The sequence below is a fragment of the Lotus japonicus genome, chromosome 2, assembly GCF_012489685.1.
Source record: "Lotus japonicus ecotype B-129 chromosome 2, LjGifu_v1.2".
Lineage (NCBI taxonomy): Eukaryota > Viridiplantae > Streptophyta > Magnoliopsida > Fabales > Fabaceae > Lotus > Lotus japonicus.
This window is the reverse complement of record NC_080042.1, coordinates 78,915,668-78,934,389: the sequence shown is the minus strand read 5'-3', so window position 1 is coordinate 78,934,389 and position 18,722 is coordinate 78,915,668. Positions and strand designations below refer to the sequence as shown.

Genomic DNA, 18,722 nt, shown 5'->3' with positions numbered 1-18,722 from the left:
TGAAAGTGCTTAGCAAAATTCAACTTGTTTATGATTACTAGAATTAAAATTTAAAATAACACTGTATGATAATGTTCCGTAAAAAAAAACACTGTATGGTAATGGTAGTGGAGAAAATGTTGGAAGAACAATTACAATACAAGAATAATATTATGTAAAAAATCCAAATAAAATATTTATATTATATTTTACAGTCCTCTAAAATAAGAATATTAGAAAAGAAAAGAAAAAACCAATACAAGTTTCCAACCGGTACATCTTGTGATCTTGTACCAAAGAACTTAAATAAATGTATATTATTGTTCTCATTCTCGGATTCTCCACATTACAATCAACCTCAATAAAAAATTGAGTGGAGCGAAAACTAAGTTTTATTTTTCCATATTACTATATAGGAAGCAAAAGAAGAAAGAAAACACATAAAATGTTTGGTTTGTTAGTTTACACAATTTATTTGCAAGTTTAGTCATCTAATCTATTCAGATACAAAAACTTATATAGCTTGCAAGTTTAGCCAACCTTAGCATGAAACCAAACAAACAAGTTTAGCTTAGCTTTGCAAGTTTAGGGCTTTGATATATCTACACACATCCTCTTCTTTATTTTTTTTCATTTCCTATCATATCACACATCATTGTTAAAATTATTAAATATTTTTTTAAGGGAAAATTATTAAATATTTGTGTAGACTACAATTCATATATTATGTTTATTTTGGAAAATGAGTTCATTCATGATTCTAATCATGGTGCGAAAGTAGGCTAACTTAATTAACATTTGAATGATTCATTTTATTTGGGTATGAATCCATACATATATATAAATATATCCATAAAATTGATTGATGTATGTTAAAGTGTGAGCAATACAACCTTTAGACTCATGATGAATAGAGACTAGGGTTATAAATAATATGACTTAGTCCGCTTTGCAATCACATAATCACAAGCACGGCTCTACAACTTGCTTGCCCATTGGGGACTGTAAAAGGGAGTTTGAGATATAGAGAAAATCAATTACTTAACTGTTGGATGATCTAGTGATCAAAACATTACAACTTTCAAATGAGATTACTCAATCTTTAATCAGTACATGTACACAATATATCTCTTCATATTTGATATTCTATGGTGTCTCCAATTACTTCTTATACAATCAAATGGCAAATCTTTATTGGTATTATAAAGCAACATCCTCCTTGTAATACATGGATGATGGATGGAAGAATTGTAGATGTGGGATCCACCCGAACTTATACTTCCAGCAATGTTTGTTTGGCATACTAATGGAACACTGGACTTTTATTTTATCTTATTTTTAATTTATTCCCTCCCAAATCCCAATATATTTATTTTTATAAAATTCCTCAAAACATATAGTTTAAACCAGTGGGGAAGATTTGAGGAATAGCTGGATTAGATGGATGACAATGGAGATGACAATCAATGGAGTAGGACCCGTAATGAATATTAACCTAAACAATCAGTCATTATTTCACTAGTATGATTCTTAATGTGAATTAACATTGCTTCCTTTGTTTAGGTAGAATTGAGGGAGGGATCAGATTTGACATTTAAAATACCATCAACTTTGAGTGCATTCTTTAATCTTGATGCCCTCTACTTGTGGTAGACATCATAAATAGTAAATTATTAGAAACCCCACTTTCTAAAGTAATGTGCGTCAATATGATTGATATGGTTTAGCTAAAGATAAAGAGGACAAATTATTTTGAGGTGAGTACAAACTGGGAAGGTGTGATAAAAATGTCACTTTGTAAAAGGCATTTTTTTCGGGTGGGGTTCAAGAGATGATGGCTAAAAAGGTCAAAGAAATATACAATTATTGCCATATAATTATACAATTATAAATAAGCATGTAATATGATTTTTTACAATTAACAGGTACACAAGTAGTAGATAGTTGAGTTTCTTAAGCATTTTAAAAAACTAATAAAAATAACAAAGCAAGCAGCTATAAATAACAATAAGTATCATCATCAAATTATCTATGTTTAGGTTTATTTTCTTGTTTGAATGTGTAAAATGGAGTTATATGACCATATATTACAATAACAAGGGACTTTTTAATTTTTTATTCTCACTCTGAATAAAAAAACTACTTTGAATGAATGCAATTATTGGGCCATATATGCAGTATGTACTTTTTATTGGGCCAAAAGTGTTCTGGATGTTAACCTACAAAAAGGGTGCTGGACAAAAGCTAGTGAGAATACATGAAGGATGAACGGCCCAGTAACAGAAATATTACGTTTTTGGAGCTTGGGCTTGGCATAAAGGGTTGTTCAAGAAAAAAACATTACAATATTGACAAAAAAATAAAAACATCACATTACACGATCACATTTAGAAGAGCTTATCCTAACACATTGACTTAGTAATGTGATTTTTTGTACAAATTCATGAAAATAGTTACATGACCTACCTTTTTTTTTTTTTTTGAAATAGATGACCTACCTATTTAAGAAGCTTGATATCTATATATATATATGTAAAGGAGACTTGAGGTTTTGCATGTATTAAATGCATTAAACCATAAAACTCCAATACATTTATATTAAATACATTAAAAAATAACAAAAAATATTAAATATATTAAAAACTGAAAAAAATTATTTAATAAAAAAACTATTCAACTACTTATATTAAATAACAACATTCATAAACTTAAAATTGACTTGAGCTTTGCATTTAACAAATATTAAAAATTAAAATTAATAATAAATAATATTTATTATTAAATAATTTAAATAAAATACTTTTAAATCTATCTATCTTCTATATATATATATATATATATATAAATCACACTTGAGTTTTAGTATGAAATACATAAGCAAAACATAAGTGTTGCATTGTATTAAAAGAATCCAAACAAAACAAAAAAGTTGTAATAAATATATTAAACAATAATAAAATTAAAATTGAAAAAATTTATATTGTTAAAAACTATTCAACTACTTCATTAAATAACAACATTCATAAACTTAAAAATTACTTGAGTTTTGCATTTGACAAATATTAAAAATTAAAATTAATAATAAAATAATACTTACTAATAAATAATTTAGATAAAATAGTTTTAAAATTAAAAAAGATATTTATATGTAAAGGAGACTTGAGCTTTACATTAAATACTTTAAATCATAAAACTCTCATACCTTTGTATTAAAATACATTAAGAAATAATAAATTTTCTTTGTAATAATATATGAAAAAATAATAAAAACTGAAAAAAATTGTATTATCAAAAAATATTCAACTACATTAAATAACAAATAATACTTACATTAAATAACAACATTCAACAACTTAAAAAAACATGAAATTATCTTTAGTTTTTCATTTGACAAATATTAAAAATAAAAATTATTTGATAAAAAATAATATGGATAAAAAAATTTAAATTGAGAAACAAATGCCGCTAAAAGGTATTTAATATTAACTATAGCATGTTTATGCATTATTAAAAAAAATATTTTCTATCTATGATATATTAGTAAAAATTACTCGATAAAGCATAATAGAGAAAAATAATAATGACTAAAGTTGAATAAATGTTTGTTGTGAGAGGTCTGTCCTATTCACTTAACGTGATCGTATAGGCTCAAGAGATTAGTATCATGACTATTGGCTGTGAGAAAACATTCGCAAACCAAATAAGTTAAAAAAAATTAAATTCATAAGATAATATTTTAGGCTATTTTTTTATAAAAAGACTATTTAAGTTATCACTTATTGGTCTTGACATGTCAGAGTAAATGATTTTCCAGGTAAAAAATATAAAAAATGATATTAAAACTTATTTAATGACATTAAACATTTATTACTTAACATTTCTTACGAAATTTAAATATTTCAAATTAAATTAATTATTTTTCATATTATTAAATAAATAAATAACTTAATTGTTAAAATGATTTATATGCTAATAGTTAAATTTGAGTAATATTAATTATTTATACAAAAGAAATTATATTATTATTACAAGATAGATGTATATGAGAACAACCCTCTCTTGAAAAATAGGGGCTAAATCAATACAAGAATGTCCCGTGCATCCTTGCCAATTCATTAAACATTTTGGTGCTTAAAACAACTTATGCTTGAGCCTCATTAAAACATTCCTAGGAAAAACCCAGTGGGAAAAACCCTAGGGAAGGAAAAAGAGTACTCAAAACACAAGCAACAACCAAAATGTCAATAACAACAACAAATACATAACCTCAGGCTGCCATAAAATACTTAACACATTTTTTTATTTATAATTAAAAAATATTTTAATTTTAATTTAGTTAAACTATAATAATTTTTATATAATGTTAAAATATATTGTAAGTAAACCCGTGCAACGCACGGGTATAATATCTAGTTTACTTTATTTCTCAATATGACCAAGTTTATTAAGAATGGTACCTAATCAAATAGTATTTTTTAGGTTTTGAAATGTATTCTGACAGCAGTTATGAAACTAATTTTTTTGAGACTTTAAAATCACATTAAGTGAGTAAATTTTTTCTAAAAATATTATTTCATACGCACCATCTAACAATCGATCCTGTATTATATTGATGTTTATGAAATCAAATAGTTGTGCCTGCCATATATCCCAAATTCCCAATTATATGTAGCCTATGGACCTCGACACAGCTAGCCGCTGGCCTCTGGCCTCGCTGTAGCTACGCCTTTGTCTCACAGCTCCCATCCTACGCCTACCGCACTTCTGATATTCGCAGCTAGATCTTCCTTTCCCTATTATCTATTGCCGTTTTTCCCTCACATTCTATATAGATTCCACGTTGTTTTGGAATTTTGTTATATTATATTCTGTAATTATTTGATACTCAACTTTTAAAGAAGCATCTTTTTGTTTTGTTTTTTAATCTGTCACTTTTCTTTCAGGGGCAATTGTGAGTCTGTGACATATGATGATTCAAAGAACTTGAGGAACATTATCTGGCTGGCTCCATTACCTGGTGAATTTGCTAAATCTTGGTTTGCACCAGGTACCCTCAGTACATATGTATAAATTTGCATTCCTTTTCTTATAAATCTGCACCAGGTACCCTCTAATACAAGATAGAGATGTTCTTGTGCCTTTTTCTAACTCTTTTTTTGTTGAGTTGTGCCTAGAGTTGGACAAAATCCAGATTAGAATTAAGAAGTTTAATGGTGTCTAAGTGATGCTTGTGACAGCTTGACATTGTCAATGATATCTCACAATGTGTGGCTTTTGTTGGGTGATCAAGTTCTTTTTCATCGAGCAAAAGTATTTCTTCCAACAATCCACAAGAGAACAAGGTGAGTGGAACTAGAAAAAATGTCAAATGTGCTTAATTGAAAAGAGGTGGTGGAACCAGAAAAAGAATCATACTATTGAATGACATGTTTCTAGATGCAGTTCAAATTTTATAGATGGTAGACTAAATGCAGTAAGAAACATTTGTATGATGGTTTGGATGCAGCTACTGATGTGAAAACAATTTTTGATAGCTCACTATTTTTTAAGTCATTTCCTTATTTTTCTTCAAATTATTATTTATATTACTCTGACTTGAGTTCTATTCCTAGCCTCACTGAAACTTCTTTACATCAGTAAGGTAATTAACCCAATTGCTTTTTCTCACATTTATCCATTTGTTTTTGCAAGGGCAGAGCTCAGAAGCATGCTTGTGTTAGATTGAATCGATCACTAGATGTGTGTTTGGTAAGTGCTGTGTATTTTTTGTGTATCCTCTATCCTTTAATTAAAAGTCCCAATGTTAAACATAGCATCTATAAGATCTAGCTTATGTGTACTGTGTCATCGCTATGACACTATGTTTTCACCTTCATTTCCTTCAGGTTCTTTTGCCAGCTCCTTCTCCTATTTGTCATACACATGACTTCATTATCAATGTTTCTGGTACCATGACCATAGTAATTGTTTCACTATTTGGTGGCTTCATCATTTCAAAATGTAAGAATCAAGAACTTCTTTTCTTTTAGCTGTGATTTTTAGTTAAATGATTATGTTCATTTTCTTTTCCATTGCAGCACATATGCCATCATTAACTATTTTTTCAAATGATTATGTTCATTTTCTTAACTGCAAATGAATTTTTGGCTCCTAGATGGGAAAAGGTAACCATTTATTACTTTTGTATTTCATAGAATACACATTGCATGCAACTAAAAGTGGTGGCTAAGCCTCTCTTTTCTTTTTGATTAATAAGTAGACCAGTTAGATTCAATTGTTAATAGGGTAATTTAAAGGCTCAAATTACTAATTAGAAAGCTTCTACCCCTTTTACTTTAACTTTCAGAGTTTTTTCCATGCAATGGAGTGCATTATAATCTGTATTGCAGGTGTCTATTCCCATTGCTTGAACTGCTTCCAAATACTGTACGAGTAATAATCAGAAAAAGGAGGTTTGAACTTACTAAAACAATCAGAAAAAATTGAACTTACTAAAACAACTTATAATGCCAAAGATCCTCTCTTTGGTTCACACAGTGATTCATCCACTGGATGAACACGTTGATTATTCATCTCAAAACCATGCTCTTCCTCAATCTTAATAGACAGGTCAGATATGAAGGGGGAGAACCAAACAACAAGTGGTGTGAAAAATAAAATGAGGCCAAAAGACACTATCCAAAGGTGTCTATTTGCTGGATGATGTTTGTGGAACCACCATCCAAGCAAATATGCTCCTGCTATGCTTAACAGCATAGACTACATGAAAATCACCAAGTATCTCTTTGTTATCTTCTGCCTTTCCTTCAAGTCTCCATTCTCTAATTCTTTAATTAGTCTCATCTAATTGCAGCCACTCAAGGCACAGTGTGCAAAGATTCTTTTTATAAATACAAGATTTTGGTAATTTATAATTTTAGTTGATATTTATTTTCTGTGCTGTGAGGTTTTCCATTTTCTTCTTCTTCATTTCCTTAAGAATTGAATAATAAATGAGATAAAAGTTTTCAAGTTTGTAAGGAAAAAAATGTCCACTTCTCCAAAATTGATGTGCTGCTTTTGGCCCAACCCATTTAAATAGTTCTTAAAAGCTGTCACTAACATGAGATTTGATGATGAGCCAAATCATATATTGCAAGCTTATATTACTTTTGATTTACCATTCACTCCATTGAGACCTATTAGAATTGATGGAGCTTTAAAGGTTGATTTAGTTGGTTTAATGGCAGAGTTCAGAGTGGGTGAGTGATGCTTGATTGAGTAGTTCTAAGGATAAGGAAGGAAATTTTGTAACTGCTAGCTTCAAAATGTTTGTCCTAGACCAAATTTCATCATTTTAAGTAAATACTAAATATGATACATTACTTGTATAAATTAGTTTTTATGGCGCTTATAATGAAATTAGTCAAATTACTGATTTTCAAGATTGTTTAATTGATGTACCTGATCATGTATTTATAGATTCTGATCCCTCTGTCTCAAATGTGTTTCTACCCATTTCTTGTGCTTATTCATAGTGTATCTCAATTTTTCTGTGACTGTGTCTACCTATCTATTGGCTAAGTTGATCCTTTTTTCTCTTCAATTTTGAAGCTTACCTTTGGGATCATGTGAGAGCTTTGACAATGAGTGAGCCCAATTCATATTTTTTATTTTCAAGGATTTAGATTCTTCAAGAAGAAATTGGGCCCAATTTGTAAGCTGAGGAGACTTCCCCTTGCTCTTCTATGTTTTTAGGTTTCTATCTTCTCATTTGGCTGGTGTCTATCACAGTGCTCCTCTTCTCATTGACCTGTTACTTATCATGGCTTTTTCTTTGTTTTATATTTTTCCATTTATTTGTGAACGTTTTCTGTTTATGGCATTAGCTGATTTTCATATATTATGCTATGCAGAGTTGAAATATACTCCTTAAGAGTTGTTCCCAAAGAGCTATCACGAAAGCCACAAGGATGGTGAGTCAAGTCAACTAATCAATTTGTGTTTGTTTTGTGCATTGTGAAATTTGAGAAGTTCTTACATCTAGGGCTGGTTCTATTTTGAATTTGTTGATTGAGTTAGAGGCTTATAGCAATGGCTGAATTGTCTTGGCCTGTTAGTCCTATTAGGAGCTTGTGTTCTGGGAGATATAAATGGAAGGTTACAACTTTTATTTCAACTTTTACTATCAAACATTGTTATTTGTTAAGAAAGGTGAGGAAATTTAACAAACTTAAATTCTAGAGAAGAAGGGGTTTCTCTCTTCTAGAAAGAGTGAGACTGTTCTGAAAATCTGTATTGCTTCACAGTTAAATGAGAGATGGCATGAGAAAGAAGTATCCAAAACTTAAGCTTTAGTGATCCAGTGAAGAGGATTTTTTGTTTGAAACTACAAGTAGACTATCTAGCTTAAGTTACACATAATATAAGATACAAAATTAATAGCTTTGAATTGATTTCTCTGTTAAAGTATTTGATTGTTGTTGTTTATATCATTTTGTGTAGATATTATTGGATTGATTACAGCGGTTAAAGATGAGATTTGTGGAGGGTGGTATTACAGGGGGACACATGGAGTTGTTGTTTTTTTTATAAGCATGGAGTTGTTGTTATTGATAATAGAGGTGAAGGCAAGTATTTACAACTTAATAAATTTCTTATGAATGCCATTAAAAATGAGACTATGACTTTGCTGAACCTTTTTGTTAGAAAAAAAACTTTACCATTCATCTAATATGTTAAGTGAGTAATAGCTTGTGTTAATTGAGCTTCACGATTCATGAGATTAAATTGCAAAAAGAATTAAAGTCAGGGTGAGTGACAATTCAATTTTTTTTTTAATTTGAAATTTGCTTCTGATAAAGTTTATATGCGGATGGGATTTGAATGTACCATTATCTTCGATGGGTTTTCAGATCTCAATGCAAATTGTGAGGTAGATATGGGGATGGAGGTTTGAATGGACAATTATCTTGAACAAGACCATGGAGCAAAACCGAGAGACTGTTAAGGGCCTCAAATTCATGTCTCAAACTGGTGGTGCTGATGACATGGTTAAGGATGCTATGATGGAGGATTGGGCGCTGACTCTCAGGTAATTAATGGTGTGCTAAACAATTCGGTCTGTTCATTTTTCTCATGGCAAACAGCTTGAAGTTTTTCTTCTTTTTAATCATGTTATCAATTTGTGAAGTGAATATTCTTTTTAATTATGTTATATATTTGTGAAGTGAATATATGAGCAGTCAGTTATGTGCGATGAATGGAACATTTTGGGATGTACAGAATGAAAGATTTTGGCATTGTTACTCCATCAAGAATTCAAGATTGAATTAGAGAATCACCAATCTTTGCTGTTTCAAATTTCTAGCCAAAAGAATAAGAATGTGGCGGAGATGGGCTCTTGGGAAGGGAATCGTTGGGTTTGGAATTTCCAGTGGAATGCTGTGATGGATGGGGAGTTGGCAAACCAGTTATCTGAATTGAAGTCCATCATCTCATCTTTTTCTCTCATCCAAGGCAAGAAGGATTCATGGTTTTGGACTAGAGAAAGGGGGATGGCCAATTCTCAGTCAGATCAGCTTATGAAGCCATTTTTGCTACTGATGTCAAATTGGAGGAGGATTGTTTTAAGCTCTTATGGAAATCTTTAGCACCTTCAAATGTTGTTTCTTTGGGCTGGAAGATCCTTATCAAACGCATCCAGACTAAGGACAATTTATTGAGAAGAAATGTCCCAATTGTAGATTCTAGCTGTCCTCTGCGTGGTGCCTATAATGAGTCGATTTTACATCTTTTTTTCTTCTGTCATTAGGCCTGGAGATTTGGTGTCGGGTTTTTAATTGGTTGGGGGTCTGTTTTGTATGTCCTGGTACTCCAGTTGATCATCTTCTGTCCTTTGCTGGGTTGTTTCTGTTGGCCAAGAAGGATGGTATTTTATCAGTATGGCTGGCAGTTGTTTGGCATGTTTGGGTGGGAAGGAATGAAGCAGTTTTCAGAGAAGGGGTTTTTCTACCTGAGTGCATTTTTTACTTGGTCAAGTTAAAAGTGTGGGAATGGTTGAAAGCCAGAAGCTGCCACTTCACACATGCTACCTATGAATGGTTCAATGAACCAATCCTCTGCCTACTCGATTATTAGATGGAAGGAATTTTTAAGTTTGCTGGTTCTGTTCATTTGTACTGATACACTTGCAATACTTTGACTCTTAGTCAAATTATTGAATCTCTTTTTTTAAAGGGTTTGGGGTACCCTTTTACCACCTTGAATGTATAATTGCTTATACATTCAAGTGATGAAATGTTATCTTGCAATACTTACTTTCAATAATGATCTTTCCAAAAAGTTTCTCCCATTTCTCAATTTTCACTTATCAATGCTTCTAAGAACAAATTAAATCTATTACTATCATTTTAGGATTTTTTAATATAAACTAAGTTTTAAATAATGCTATTATTAGTAATGTCCGGTAGCTTTTTCGTTTTTTTTATCTGGTATTGGTTATGTGGTGGATTGAACTTGGAGGCTATTCCATAGTTTTTACTGGCGAACAATATGTTACCAAGAACATTGTCTTCAAGGAAGTTTTTTAAAGGATTTACAACATTTAATCATAAACATATGATAATAACGACATATAAGTGTTTGACTAATTAAAATTGTATGTCTTAGTAAATACATCATTGTATTATTTCATATATATCAAATACTCAATAATTGTAACTAACAGTGGAGTTCGTAAAAAAATATCAAGTACGTACTACATATGAAGCCTCTCGTGCGGAGTTCGTAAAAAAATATCAAGTACGTACTACATATGAAGCCTCTCGTGCATCGCACAGGCAAACCTGCATTATACTTTCATGGATTTAACTTTGATTATGTAACTAAGGATCAAGACCCCTCTTCGTGAATATTTCGTTCGGTTAGTTGCTATAAATTTTGGTTAGTTATAAAACAAAAGAAATTAGGGATGAAGAAGTCCGTACATCGCACAGGTACCATCCTAGTAATTAAATAAAAACCATAATAAAAATGGTTGAATGAGGCAATGAGTTGGTGAGCAATTAAGTGACACATTTACTTTTTCTTGGTCGACATTTTTCTTTTCTCAAAGCCATCAGACCTTTTCGATAGAGAGGTAGTGGTTCAGGTTTTGAAGAAAGAGACCAAGGTTGATTCCTTGGCTTTGGCTTTCTTGGTTTTGGAGAAGGTTGACAGGGAGATTTTGATTTCTTTTTCTCTTCTTCTTCTTCCTCATCTCTGTCCATCCAGCAATCACAGTCTTCATCACACATTTCTGGGGCCACATCCCACAGAAGAGATGTCTTCAGAAGAAGCATCAGAAGACACAGAAGGATCCTCTCAGTATGCTGACCTGACGAATGCATTTATGGCTACTGCCATAAATGAAGAATCGTCGGCACCAAGACTCAAGACTCATTCCATAGAATCTCTATCCCGGAGGTGGTTGGAACTTTGCAATTCCAGTTTTTAGGAGATACCACTGGACTCGGGAGCCCCTCTACTATCCATACAATGATCAAATAGTTCACAAGGCGAGTTATTCGGCCTTCTGGCCTACTTTCTCAAACCACAGCTACTATATTTGCCATTATACAGATAGCAAAGAGGACCGTAACAACGGATCTTTGGTCGGATATATTTCTGATACACCAGATCCCTTGAAGGGCAAGTGTAGAGCATACTCTATATCTTGAAGAGCCATCTTCTCCGGAATCTCAAGAGTTTATGTCATATTAACAAGAATCAAGCTTTCAGAAAGGAAATAAGAAGTTTAGAAAGACATGTTTTTAGAACACACTGATATTATTGATTGATAGGAAACTCGATGATCTTACAAGTGAAGATATGGGCTCCTTATATAGGCAGAGGAGTCCTAATACAAACAACACTTAGTGGTTTTTTACATCATTGCTTACATCATCATCCTGGTAGATGTGTATCACACATTATTGTCACACTTTATCAACATAATTACTAAAGTGATTTATTTTACAATAAACGACAAATGACTCAGCGCACTAGATTCATCTTTTGCATATGGGTTCATGTTCTGGCGACATATTCATGTCAGACAGATTCCCGCTGTCGTCAAAAAGCATTGGCTCTGGTTCTTCAAAGGGCTGAGATGGCTCTGGATAAGGATCTTGTGCATCATGCATTATTACACATCCTGGTCCACTTAGGTCTACCGCACTAAGAGTTTTGTTGGAAACACTCTTGATGGTTGGTATGACCCTTTTCCCTTGATTATGAATAGTAGGAGGATCTTCCTTTAGAGGGAAACAGATAATATCCATCGGCTTCAGATGAGAGCAGGTGGAGCTAAGGTTAATTACTTCACCATAAGTTCCATTTAGCTCATGGAGCTGGATTATTAGCTCGGCTTGGTGGAAGGGTGGTTTATCTTCCCCTTGGAATATTGAGATACTTGGAAATGTTGACCAGATCCTAACTTGATTCTGAGTCCAAAGAAACTTTGTTGTAGGATGTTGGAAATAAGGTCGATGAATTATTGCAATAGTCACATACTTGTTTTGTTCCTCGTTACTTAACTTCCAAGTCTCCATTCTCTCGAGCTCTGACTTGAGGTTTTTCTTCCAAAGATCCAGTGGTTGATACCATTCTAACCAATTCCAAAGTAATGAAGATTCATTTCCTGGATTTTCTAGAAATTCAAGCATCTTCATTGTTGGGAATAAAATGGGATAATTATGAAGTACCGTAGTACACCATAAATACCATAAGTCTTCCTCAATGAATGACTGTCCTGATAAAATGGCAAAAATATTCAGGAAAGGGGCTGCTGGATGAAACCAGGTAGCTTTAGGTTCAATGCCATGCTTGTGTAAGGACAGTGCCAGATAATGAAACATGTGATCTTCAGCAAATCTTTTGATGATACTCGGATTCAAAAAATCTGTTGAGAGCTCAGGTGGAAAGTCTCTTCTTCTGGCAAAAGAAGAAGATGAGATTTCTACGTTCATCAGGATGAGAGGATATGAGTTGGTGGATGAGATCATTTGGATGGGTTTTTCTGGTGATTTGGGCCTAGAGAGATAATCTGGAATGAGATTTTTGGACCCTTGAACATGTTTGACAGAAAAATCATACAGAGAAAACCATTCCTTAAGCCTGAGAATTTGAGGATTGGGAGGAGTTTTGTTTTTGAACTCAAGCATTTTTGGAAATGATGAGTTGTCAATCTGGACTTCAAAATGATGACTTCTGAGATGGAAATCAAATTTCTTGATTCCATATTTGACTGCTAAGGTCTCCTTAAAGGTAGTGTGGTAATGGAGTTCAGCATCTTTAAACTGACCGCTAGCATGTCCACAATAGAACTTCTGGTTACCAATTTCTTCAATCAGCACTGCAGCCCAGTAGTGATCACTTGCATCAGTTTGTAGAATCCTTTTCCCATCTCCAGGGATCTTTAAAGGAGGAGGATTTTGAGCAGCTTTTTTCAAGAACTTTACTGCCTCTGTTTGCTCCTTTCCCCATGGTGATGCATTCTTCCTCAACATCTTGGAGAGCTTTGATGTGTATCTAGAGACATGTGGAATGAAGTCTCTAATGTAATTCAGAATTCCAAGAAATTGTTGAATTTGCTTTATATTGAGTCCTTCATCAGGGAACTTTGGAAGTTCTTCAACAATATGGGGTTGAGGAACATATTTTCCTTCAGCAAAGTGCATTCCTAAGAAATCCACTTCCTTTGTTGCAATTTGAGATTTCCTAGATGAGAGCATGACCCCATGCTTGTTGCATATGGCATGGAACTGTTGAAGGAGTTCTTTATGACTTTTTTCATCTGGAGAAAATAAAAGTACGTCATCAATGTATACCAGAGAGGTATGTAGTATTGGTTCAAAGATTCTTGTCATGGCTTTCTGGAATAATGATGGTGCCACCTTGAGACCGAATGGAAGAACTGTCCATTGGTAATGAGCATTTGGGATACAGAAAGCTGTCTTGGGTCTGTCCTTGGGATCAAGGCCAAGTTGCCAAAATCCTGACTTCATATCAAACTTTGAAAAGATATGGGCATTCTTTATATAGGAATAAAGAGAAGAGATCTTTGGTAATGGAAATTTATCATCCTTAATGAATTGATTCAAAGGACGATAATCCACTACGAGCCTCTTCTTTTGCCTGACCTGTTCTGATCTCTTATTCACATAAAACGCCGTGCAAGCCCATTCTGATCTGGTTGGTTCTATCAGACCTTGCTTGATAAGCTGTTGACATTCTTCCTGTGCAGCTTTGAGTTCTGACGGAGTCATTCCAGGATGTGCCGCTTTTGTAGGATTGATGTCTTCATTCAGCTTAAAAGGTAACTGAACAAAAAATTCTTCTTTTTTCCAGAGAGGATTTGGATGCCTGAAGAGGTCATGACTGTCTGCACAAAGTTTTAACAACTTTTCTTGTATCTCTTCATATCCGGGAGGAGCTTCTGCCAAGGTAAACAGCTTAGGTAAAAGGCAAAATGGCTTAAAATCTCTTTTGTACCTGATTCCATTGGCGAGAATTTTAAGCTTTTGGCATTGGACGTAGATATCCCAACCGATTAGAATATCTTTGTCTGGAAGCTCGGATCCTATGACTCTTGTCCACCAGATAAAATTAGGGAAAAACTTAATCCCAATTTTATTTTTAGTCATGAGGGTGGTTTTGAATGTCTCTCTGTTGGCTGCTTTGAAATGATGAGTCTCTTTTACCCAATATTCAGAGGGTAATATGGCTGGATTCATCATACTGCGCATTGCTCCAGTATCTATAAAAGCAATGGTTCGTATTGGCACATGATACTTTGATGGAAGTATTTGAACTTCAATGTTTGGCAATGAAAGAGACTCAGGATTCACAATATTAATTTCTGGTTTGATCTCTTGCATGTTTAGTACTGGAAAATGTCTCATTTCAGTACTATCTTCATCTCCATCAGAACTTCCTGTATCTTCAAGAGATTCAACATCTGAGTCTTGTATGCCAAAGACTGTAAGGCCATCTGGTGCTTCTTGCTCTTCGTACAAAGATTCAACATCTTCGTCTTCATCTAAAAGGAGGGATTTAACAAGTTTGACCGCCTTTTCCTTCTTTTTAGGACAGTATTTTGAGAAATGTCCTTTTTCTCCACAGATGAAGCACCTTCTATTCTTCCCTTTCCCTCTGAAGGGTTTCTTCTTGAAAAACTTAAAGTTTTTCTTCTTCCCTTTTTTGGAAAAGAACTTCTTTCCTTTTTTGAAAGGCTTTGAGGCTTTGCAATGGCAATTCTCATTTTTGCATTTTATCTTTTGATATTTCTTTTTGCAGATACCTTTGTACTTCTTTTTATCATCCATCATCTTCTCAAAGAGTTGTTGTTGGCTGCAAATCTTTTCAAGTGCAGCAATACTGACTTGATAGATTTCTCCCATGGTCATTTGGGTAACATCTTTATTCATAGCCTGAAGAATTCTCCACATTTCTTCTTGTAACTCCTCTGGAAGTGAACCAACATAGGTATTTTTCAGACTAGGATCATTTACCCCATTCAGCTGGTAGAATCTCTGGGACATCCTTTGATAGTGCCGTTCTAAGTCTGTCCTCTTGAGAGAACAACACTTCATTTCAAAGTATTCTCTTCGGACTTTTTTGTCTAGAAGTGATTGATCTCCTAAAAACTGGAATTGCAAAGTTCCAACCACCTCCGGGATAGAGATTCTATGGAATGAGTCTTGATGGACTGCCCCGAGACTTTCATACCATTCTTTCAGAACTCCAGTCATATTGGCACAAAATTCTTCAATGACCTTATATTGATCCGCATCAGCTTTTACCATCTTTGCATCTAGCCATGCCTTGAAGTCTAAAAACTTCTTTCTCCATTGGGATGGAGGGATATTGTCAATAGAGAAAAGAGGAGTTCCTGAAGGATTGGGAGTATTAATCTCTCGAGGATGTAGTCTTGCCGACTCATATTCCATTGGTGCCGACGATTCTTCATTTATGGCAGTAGCCATAAATGCATTCGTCAGGTCAGCATACTGAGAGGATCCTTCTGTGTCTTCTGATGCTTCTTCTGAAGACATCTCTTCACCATCTGAGAGGTTTTGAGTAGATTGAGCTACCATCAAAGCATGTTTTGGAGAGGATGCAGAGGAGGCTATTTCTGTCTTCTTTGGAGAAGGTTCTGGTGATTGCTCTGAGGATGATATGGGTTCAGGAATGACTTTTTCCTTTCTTTTCTCTCTTGAAGTGCTAGTATCTATTTTTAAGTATGGAGGGAAAAGAGGAGTGGTCATTTGTGGTTTTGTCAAGGCGAAGTTTGGGAAAATCTTTGAAGGTAAGGTATAGTAAGGATCACCTTCAAAAGCCATTGGGTTCTGGTGTTTGGAAACATGCTCCTTCAATTCTTCATATTGAGCTTGCGTTTTTCTTAACTCCCTTTCTTTTTCCATGAAAGCGGTGTTGAAAATCCTTTCCTTTTTCATCGTACCAACTTCTTCTTCAAGGTTCTCCAACTTTTGCTTGACTTCTCTGTAATGTTTCTGCAATTTTGTAGACATTTTGTTAATTTCTTGTTCTAAGAAATCAACCTTTTCATCTATCTTCTGCAGAATCTTGTTTTGAGCTAAAGAGTTCTCTGTCTGCCAGTTTAGAACTTCTTCAGCTTGAGTAACAGGTTTCGCTGTTCCATCAGGAAGTACTTCAGTGCTGGTAACAAAAGGTTTAATTTGAACCCTTTTGTTTGGGTCAGTTTTCCTTTCAAGAGGAGGAAAATCATGAGAGGAGAACATCATGCAAGTTTCTTGCTGTAAAGGCTTTAGAATAGAAAACCTGTTGCTGCTTTTACAGTTTGTAGGAGGAGGCCAAGTGACCAAAGTGGGATCATTTGGTGGAGAACAGGGTTTTTCTTTTCTCAAAGCCATCAGGCCTTTTCGATAGAGAGGTAGTGGTTCAGGTTTTGAAGAAAGAGACCAAGGTTGATTCCTTGGCTTTGGCTTTCTTGGTTTTGGAGAAGGTTGACAGGGAGATTTTGATTTCTTTTTCTCTTCTTCTTCTTCCTCATCTCTGTCCATCCAGCAATCACAGTCTTCATCACACATTTCTGGGGCCACATCCCACAGGAAATGACCATTTATCTTGTCACTGTAGATAGGAGTGTCATCTTTTGTAAAGGAATGAACAGGAATCTCCTTTTCCTTTTCTCCAAGTGTAATCATCATAGTAGAAAATACAGGGTTGGAGGAAGAGGATGGGGCTTCTTCCTTTTTCCTGAAAATAGTCTTAACATTACCATCGGAGAGTCTTCTCATGGTAAATTCTGTAGACATCACAGGCTGTCGTTCTTTCTTAAAAGCTTCATAGTTACTAATCCACTCTCTTGGAATTAGTTCTTCAAGTTCCCTCCTGGGGATTTGCTTTGGAATCTGAATGATGGATGGAGCATGATTCTCAGAATTTGCTATAACCATTAAAGCATTTTCTGAAAGTTTATTCTCCATAGGAAGATCAATAAAGTGATCTTGTAAACGGAATACAATCTGATGATTCAGGGAGGCCGCAAAGGCGTCTGAATCTTGGGGAGCACCCACCATCTGGACTTGTACCTTAAATCTTTTTGGTACTGTGGGATCTGCCAAGTGAACATTGAAGTTTGGAAACATAGTAAGAACTACGCTCCCAGCATTCAAGGTAGTCAAAACTGTTCCAATGACTGCATGTTCATACTGATGGAAGGTTGAGTCTATGAGTGAGACTCTTGCAGTTACCGGAAGTCCTTTCCGTCCATGGAGAGTAAGGATTAGACGAACTGCTCCAAGATGCAAGGCTACATAGCCTTCTTGTTGCCACAGCTTGATTAATGTAGGATCTATCTCCAGATCCACATACTGTTCTACCGAAGTTGCCCTGAGCTGACACTTATCCAGTTTGGTAGTCTGGATAAACTCTTTGACTCCTGGTCGAGGAGTTGAGATTAATTTTCTGATAGACCATGTGAAGCCAGACTTATGCCTTCTAAAGACATTATATGGACTGAGAAGTGGTGGTACTGCTGTTTCGATCTGAGCACCTTCTGGAACATAGGAATATTCCACAAGGTTTTCTATTTTTGAAGCAAGGGTCTGTTTACAAGAAGCAGGGATTGAGATTTTTGAGGTGTGATTTACAGAGCTAGATCTGGGGGAGTCTATTTGGTTGTCACTCATGTTTGTGGAGGTTTCCTTCCTACTCACCTTCATCCTATTATTATAACATATACCCTCGAGAAAAAGGACAGAGAAGATTGCTCAGAATCTCCAGGATGTGCCGCTTTTGTAGGATTGATGTCTTCATTCAGCTTAAAAGGTAACTGAACAAAAAATTCTTCAAAATTCTTCAATGACCTTATATTGATCTGCATCAGCTTTTACCATCTTTGCATCTAGCCATGCCTTGAAGTCTAAAAACTTCTTTCTCCATTGGGATGGAGGGATATTGTCAATAGATCCTCCTACTATTCATAATCAAGGGAAAAGGGTCATACCAACCCTTGAACATGTTTGACAGAAAAATCATACAGAGAAAACCATTCCTTAAGCCTGAGGATTTGAGGATCCACAATAGAACTTCTGGTTACCAATTTCTTCAATCAGCACTGCAGCCCAGTAGTGATCACTTGCATCAGTTTGTAGAATCCTTTTCCCATCTCCAGGGATCTTTAAAGGAGGAGGATTTTGAGCAGCTTTTTTCAAGAACTTTACTGCCTCTGTTTG

At 34.3% G+C, this 18,722-nt stretch overlaps 1 long non-coding RNA gene across 14 annotated transcripts; it reads left to right on the top strand.

Moving 5' to 3' along the window:
• The first annotated feature begins 4,606 nt into the window (after nt 1-4,606).
• Nucleotides 4,607-10,312, top strand: LOC130739945 (uncharacterized). Of its 14 annotated transcripts, none has more exons than XR_009019992.1 (11): nt 4,607-4,849; nt 4,923-5,026; nt 5,217-5,321; nt 5,676-5,727; nt 5,865-5,979; nt 6,057-6,143; nt 6,369-7,716; nt 7,875-7,934; nt 8,464-8,582; nt 8,874-9,052; nt 9,189-10,312. It is a non-coding gene; the product is annotated as an uncharacterized LOC130739945 (long non-coding RNA). The 14 variants fall into 14 exon arrangements; XR_009019990.1 differs by having other exon boundaries at nt 5,154-5,321; XR_009019987.1 differs by having other exon boundaries at nt 4,923-5,321.
• Nucleotides 10,313-18,722: the final 8,410 nt, after the last annotated feature.